Source organism: Oncorhynchus tshawytscha, linkage group LG19 (genome assembly GCF_018296145.1).
Source record: "Oncorhynchus tshawytscha isolate Ot180627B linkage group LG19, Otsh_v2.0, whole genome shotgun sequence".
NCBI lineage: Eukaryota > Metazoa > Chordata > Actinopteri > Salmoniformes > Salmonidae > Oncorhynchus > Oncorhynchus tshawytscha.
This window is the reverse complement of record NC_056447.1, coordinates 56,823,503-56,831,511: the sequence shown is the minus strand read 5'-3', so window position 1 is coordinate 56,831,511 and position 8,009 is coordinate 56,823,503. Positions and strand designations below refer to the sequence as shown.

Genomic DNA, 8,009 nt, shown 5'->3' with positions numbered 1-8,009 from the left:
ACAACAACTACCCCAACAACAACCCTAACAACAAAATGTCCAACAACCACAATGAAGTCAATAACTCCATCCACAACAACAACAACAACATCCACCACAGAAAGTCCAACAACCACAACGAAGTCAACCACCCCATCCAGAATGACAAAAGTAACAGAGGAAGTTACAACTGGTCCAGAATCTACCACACCTACCACCACTACCCCACAACAACAACAACAACCACAAACAACAACCACCAGAGAAAGCCCATCAACCACAAACAACAAGACAAGAACATATTCAACAAGTGAAACAACTGAGGAAATTACAACTGGAACAAAACCAACAACATCGACAACAAACATTACACCTTCAACAACCCCTATCACTACCCCCATAACAACCACCACTTCACCATCAAGCACTTCACCCACTACTACTCCACACTGCCTGACCAAGACTGTCTGTGATTGGTCAGACTGGATTAGCAAATACTATGCAGTTGCATGGTTTGCTAACTATCTGTCTGATAGAACTCAGTGCACTCAATTTGATGGGCTTATGTCTGTTAAATTGTCTGTCTTTAATGGTGTGCCCCAAGGTTCTGTACTTTGTCCTCTTATTCACTAGTTATATAAATGATTTAGACAAAATGTCAAAAATGCTCAAGTTCATTTTTATGCTGATGATACTGTTATTTACTGTTGTGCCTCGTCTCTTACAAAAGCTTTCCAGAACTTGCAAACTGCTTTTTATAATGTTCAACGTACCTTGTGTAAATTGAAGCTTATCCTCAATACTGACAAAACTAAACTAATGGTGTTTTCTAAAGCAAGAAATAGACCCCTGAACCTTTCACCTATTACTACCTGTCAGGGCAAGGAGACTGAGGTTGTAACCTCATATAAATATCTTGGAATTTAAATTGATGACGGCCCCTCTTTTAAATTGCATATAAATTGAAGCTGAAATTGGGATTTTATTTTAGGAATAAGGCCTGTTTTTCTTTTGAAGCCAGAAAGAGGCTAGTATCAGCTACATTTATGCCTTTACTAGACTATGGGGATATTTTATATATGAATGCTTCCGCTCAGTGTTTGAGATCAATTGGCACTCTTTACCATGGCACTTTGAGATTTATTTTAAACTGCAAAACCCTTACGCACCACTGCACTTTGTATACCAGTGTGGCTGGCCTTCTCTAGTCTCTCATAGGCTCAGTCACTGGTATACTTTTATTTACAAAGCCATTTTGGGTTTACTACCTTTTTATTTGGGCATTTTTATTGTTCAGAAATGTGGTGGGTACTCTCTTCGTTCGCTGGACTTTATCCTGCTAACTGTTCCAAATGTCCGAACTGAATTAGGTAAAAGGGATTTTATGTACTCTGCGCCATCGTCTTGGAACACCTTACAAAATACTTTTAAACTGGAAGAACTTGTCCCGATTGGTGTTTTTAAATCACTGATGAAGGATTTTGAGGCTGATTCCCTGACCTGTCAATGTTTTTAATTTGCTGTTTTTGATTTTGTTATACTCTTGTGAATTCAATAGTTTTTACTAGATTACTTGTAGTTTTTCATGTTGTCTGTCTGTCATATTTGTAATGACGTGGTGCTGCCTATCTTGGACAGGACGCTCTTGAAAAAGAGATTTTTAAATCTCAATGAGCCCTTCCTGTTTAAATAAAGGTTAAATAAAAATAAAATGATCCCTCTGTTGGACCAGAAGGAGGAGGTTATGAAACCATAGAAAATATAAGGAAATCTGGTATTGATATTTGTAGCCAACCTAAGGATGTAGAATGCAGAGCCAAGGACAACATCTATGTTCCTTTGGCCGAACTAGGTCAAAATGTTGAATGCAATCCCTCAGTTGGACTGATTTGCCGCAACAAGGATCAAGGCATCCCACCAATATGCTACAACTATGAGATCAGAGTCAGATGTTGTGTTGATGTTTGTAGCAATGAGACACCTACCACCTCAGAAAGGCCCACAACAACCATTATAACATCATCACCTACCCCAACAACAACAAAAACAGAAAGTCCAACAACAACAACTACCCCAACAACAAGAACAAAACAACAGAAAGTCCAACAACAACAAGTCCAACAACAACAACAACAACAACAACAGAAAGTCCAACAACAACTACCCCAACAACAAGAACAACAACAACAGAAAGTCCAACAACAACAACAACAACAACAGAAAGTCCAACAACTCCATCCACAAAAGTAAAAGTAACAGAGGAAGTTACAACTGTCCAGAATCAACTGCACCTACTACCACTACCACAACAACAACAACAACAACCACCACAGAAAGTCCATCAACCACAACAACATCTAAGACAACAACATATTCCATAACAAGTGAATCAACCGAGGAAGTTACAACTGGTCCAGAATCAACAACACCCACAACAACCATTACACCATCAACAACAACAACAACAACACCCACCACAGATTCCAACAACCACAACAACATCTAAGACAACAACCTATTCCACAACAAGAGAAACAACAGAGGAAATTACAACTGGTCCTGAGTCAACTCCACCAACAACAACCCCTACTACTATCCCAACTACTACCACAACAACAACTCAGACGAGGACTACCTCTGAGCAAACGACAACAGCCAACACCAATGCATTTACCATAACAACAGACTTCACTGTAGTCACTAATCCACCATACACGAAAGCAACTCAAAAACAAATCTCAACTTTGACAATACAGACAGAAGAAACTACTATATCAAACCCAACCACAACCCTTACCATTACCCCAACCACAACCCTTACCATTACCCCAACGACAACCCCTACCATTACCCCAACGACAACCCTTACCATTACCCCAATGACAACCCTTACCATTACCCCAACCACAACCCCTACCATTACCCCAACGACAACCCTTACCATTACCCCATCGACAACCCCTACCATTACCCCAACAACAACCCTTACCATTACCCCAACGACAACCCCTACCATTACCCCAACGACAACCCCTACCATTACCCCAACAACAACCCTTACCATTACCCCAACGACAACCCCTACCATTACCCCAACGACAACCCTTACCATTACCCCAACAACAACCCCTACCATTACCCCAACGACAACCCTTACCATTACCCCAACGACAACCCTTACCATTACCCCAACAACAACCCCTACCATTACCCCAACAACAACCCCCCAACAACCCCAACCCAACCTCTATCATTACCCCAACGACAACCCCCATTACCCCAACCACAACTACCATTACCCCAACAACAACCCTATCATTACCCCAACGACAACCCCTACCATTACCCCCAACAAATCATTACCCCAAACAACCCCTACCATTACCCCAACCACAACCCCTACCATTACCCCAACAACAACCTCTATCATTACCCCAACGACAACCCCTACCCCCATTACCCCAACCACAACCCCTACCATTACCCCAACAACAACCATTACCCCAACAACAACCCCTACCATTACCCCAACAACAACCCCTACCATTACCCCAACAACAACCTACCTATCATTACCCCAACGACAACCCCCTACCCCATTACCCCAACAACAACCCCTACCATTACCCCAACAACAACCCCTACCATTACCCCAACAACAACCCCTACCATTACCCCAACAACAACCCCTACCATTACCCCAATGACAACCCTACCATTACCCCAACAACAACCCTACCATTACCCCAACAACAACCCCTACCATTACCCCAACGACAACCCTACCATTACCCCAACGACAACCCTACCATTACCCCAACCACAACCCCTACCATTACCCCAACAACAACCCCTACCATTACCCCAACGACAACCCCTACCACAAACCCCTACCATTACCCCAACAACAACCCTACCATTACCCCAACCACAACCCCTACCATACCCCAACAACAACCCCTACCATTACCCCAACAACAACCCCTACCATTACCCCAACCGACAACCAACCCTATCATTACCCCAACAACAACCCCTACCATTACCCCAACAACAACCCCTACCATTACCCCAACAACAACCCTACCATTACCCCAACAACAACCCCTACCATTACCCCAACCACAACCCCTACCATTACCCCAACAACAACCCTTACCATTACCCCAACGACAACCCTTACCATTACCCCAACAACAACCCCTACCATTACCCCAACAACAACCCCTACCATTACCCCAACGACAACCCTTACCATTACCCCAAACAACCCTTACCATTACCCCAACAACAACCCCTACCATTACCCCAACAACAACCCCTACCATTACCCCAACGACAACCCTTACCATTACCCCAACGACAACCCTTACCATTACCCCAACAACAACCCCTACAATTACCCCAACAACAACCCCTACCATTATTCCAACAACAACCCCTACCATTACCCCAACAACAACCCCTACAATTACCCCAACAACAACCCCTACCATTACTCCAACGACAACCCTTACCATTACCCCAACAACAACCCCTACCATTACTCCAACAACAACCCCTACCATTACCCCAATGACAACCCTTACCATTACCCCAATGACACCCTTACCATTACCCCCAACAACAACCCTTACCATTACCCCAACAACAACCCTTACCATTACCCCAACAACAACCCCTACCATTACCCCAACAACAACCCCTACCACTACCCCAACAACAACCTCTATCATTAACCCAACCCCAACTCATATCACTACCCCAACAACAACCCCTATCATTACCACTACCCCTACCACCTCCACCACCCCTACCATTATCCCAACAACAACCCATATCATTACCCCAAAACAACCCATATCATTACCCCAACCTCTACCCCTACCACTACCACTACCACAACCACTACCTCTACCACTACCACAACCCCTACCCCTACCACTACCACAACCCCTACCACTAGCACAACCCCTACCACTAGCACAACCCCTACCACAACCTCTACCCCAACCTCTACCACTACCACAACCCCTACCACTACCACCTCCACAAATCCTACCACGTTATGTTTTTGCACGTATAAAAATCTACCTTTCCCTACTGGTAAGTTATAGCTTCCTTAATTAAAATAATAAATTGTGACTACATATTGCGCTCATGCAATTAATTTAATATCTATTCGTTAATAATAATATGTTTTTGTTTAGGTTCCTTGAAATATAATGAGACTGACGGGGCAGGCTGGTGTTTCACCTCTTACTGTAACTCAAGTTGTGTTGTTGAGAGACAAGCCAGACCATGTCCCTGTACGACCCCAGCTACAGTCAGCACTGTCTCAGCTAGTCAGCACTGTCTCAACTACAGTCAGCACTGTCTCAGCTAGTCAGCACTGTCTCAGCTAGTCAGCACTGTCTCAACTACAGTCAGCACTGTCTCAACTACAGTCAGCACTGTCTCAACTACAGTCAGCACTGTCTCAGCTAGTCAGCACTGTCTCAGCTAGTCAGCACTGTCTCAGCTACAGTCAGCACTGTCTCAGCTAGTCAGCACTGTCTCAGCTACAGTCAGCACTGTCTCAGCTACAGTCAGCACTGTCTCAGCTACAGTCAGCACTGTCTCAACTACAGTCAGCACTGTCTCAGCTACAGTCAGCACTGTCTCAACTACAGTCAGCACTGTCTCAGCTAGTCAGCACTGCCTCAACTACAGTCAGCACTGTCTCAGCTAGTCAGCACTGTCTCAACTACAGTCAGCACTGTCTCAACTACAGTCAGCGCTGTCTCAACAACAACAGAAGCTACACATTCTACAACATCTACATTGTCCCCTACACCTTACAAGGGCTGTGAATGTCATTCCACCAAGAAAGGTAATGAAATAAAATAAACATTATTATTATTTTTCTTTTGTTCATAGTCATGTAGTGTTGTGTAGTTCATAGTGTTGTCTAGTTCATAGTGTTGTGTAGCTCATAGTGTTGTGTAGCTCATAGTGTTGTGTAGCTCATAGTGTTGTGTAGTTCATAGTGTTGTGTAGTTCATAGTGTTGTGTGGTTCATAGTGTTGTGTAGTTCATAGTGTTGTGTAGTTCATAGTGTTGTGTAGTTCATAGTGTTGTGTAGTTCATAGTGTTGTGTAGTTCATAGTGTTGTGTAGTTCATAGTGTTGTGTAGTTCATAGTGTTGTGTAGTTCATAGTGTTGTGTAGCTCATAGTGTTGTGTAGTTCATAGTGTTGTGTAGTTCATAGTGTTGTGTAGCTCATAGTGTTGTGTAGTTCATAGTGTTGTGTAGTTATAGTGTTGTGTAGTTCATAGTGTTGTGTAGTTCATAGTGTTGTGTAGCTCATAGTGTTGTGTAGTTCATAGTGTTGTGTAGTTCATAGTGTTGTGTAGCTCAGTGTTGTGTAGTTCATAGTGTTGTGTAGTTCATAGGGTTGTGTACTTCATAGTGTTGTGTACTTCATAGTGTTGTGTGGTTCATAGTGTTGTGTAGTTCATAGTGTTGTGTAGCTCATAGTGTTGTGTAGTTCATAGTGTTGTGTAGCTCATAGTGTTGTGTACTTCATAGTGTTGTGTAGTTCATAGTGTTGTGTAGTCCATAGTGTTGTGTAGTTATAGTGTTGTGTAGTTATAGTGTTGTGTAGCTCATAGTGTTGTGTAGTTCATAGTGTTGTGTAGCTCATAGTGTTGTGTAGTTCATAGTGTTGTGTAGTTCATAGTGTTGTGTAGCTCATAGTGTTGTGTAGTTCATAGTGTTGTGTAGTTCATAGTGGTGTGTAGCTCATAGTGTTGTGTACCTGGTGTGTAGCTCATAGTGTTGTGTAGCTCATAGTGTTGTGTAGTTATAGTGTTGTGTAGTTATAGTGTTGTGTAGTTATAGTGTTCTGTAGTTCATAGTGTTGTGTAGTTAATAGTGTTGTGTAGTTCATAGTGTTGTGTAGTTCATAGTGTTGTGTAGCTCATAGTGTTGTGTAGCTCATAGTGTTGTGTAGTCATAGTGTTGTGTAGTTCATAGTGTTGTGTAGTTCATAGTGTTGTGTAGCTCATAGTGTTGTGTAGTTATAGTGCTGTGTAGTTATAGTGTTGTGTTCATAGTGTTGTGTAGCTCATAGTGTTGCGTAGTTCATAGTGTTGTGTAGCTCATAGTGTTGTGTAGCTCATAGTGTTGTGTAGTTCATAGTGTTGTGTAGCTCATAGTGTTGTGTAGTTCATAGTGTTGTGTAGCTCATAGTGTTGTGTAGTTATAGTGGTGTAGCTTATAGTTATGTGTAGTTATAGTGTTGTGTAGTTATAGTGTTGTGTACTTATAGTGTTGTGTAGTTATAGTGTTGTGTACTTCATAGTGTTGTGTAGTTCATAGTGTTGTGTAGTTCATAGTGTTGTGTACTTCATAGTGTTGTGTAGCTCATAGTGTTGTGTAGTTCATAGTGTTGTGTAGCTCATAGTGTTGTGTAGTTACAGTGTTGTGTACTTCATAGTGTTGTGTAGATATAGTGTTGTGTAGCTCATAGTGTTGTGTAGTTATAGTGTTGTGTAGATCATAGTGTTGTGTAGCTCATAGTGTTGTGTAGTTCATAGTGTTGTGTAGCTCATAGTGTTGTGTAGTTATAGTGTTGTGTACTTCATAGTGTTGTGTAGTTATAGTGTTGTGTAGCTCATAGTGTTGTGTAGCTCATAGTGTTGTGTAGTTCATAGTGTTGTGTAGCTCATAGTGTTGTGTAGTTATAGTGTTGTGTACTTCATAGTGTTGTGTAGTTATAGTGTTGTGTAGCTCATAGTGTTGTGTAGTTATAGTGTTGTGTAGTTATAGTGTTCTGTAGTTCATTGTGTTGTGTAGTTATAGTGTTCTGTAGTTCATAGTGTTCTGTAGTTCATAGTGTTGTGTAGTTATAGTGTTGTGTAGCTCATAGTGTTGTGTAGTTATAGTGTTGTGTAGCTCATAGTGTTGTGTAGCTCATAGTGTTGTGTAGTTATAGTGTTGTGTAGTTATAGTGTTGTGTAGTTCATAGTGTTGTGTAGCTCATAGTG

The 8,009-nt window shown here is 42.0% G+C and overlaps 1 long non-coding RNA gene across 1 annotated transcript; it reads left to right on the top strand.

Annotated features, from left to right (window-relative positions):
- The first annotated feature begins 4,943 nt into the window (after positions 1-4,943).
- On the top strand, positions 4,944-5,629 carry LOC121840115. The gene is made up of 2 exons (XR_006079420.1): positions 4,944-5,085; positions 5,190-5,629. It is a non-coding gene; the product is annotated as an uncharacterized LOC121840115 (long non-coding RNA).
- Positions 5,630-8,009: the final 2,380 nt, after the last annotated feature.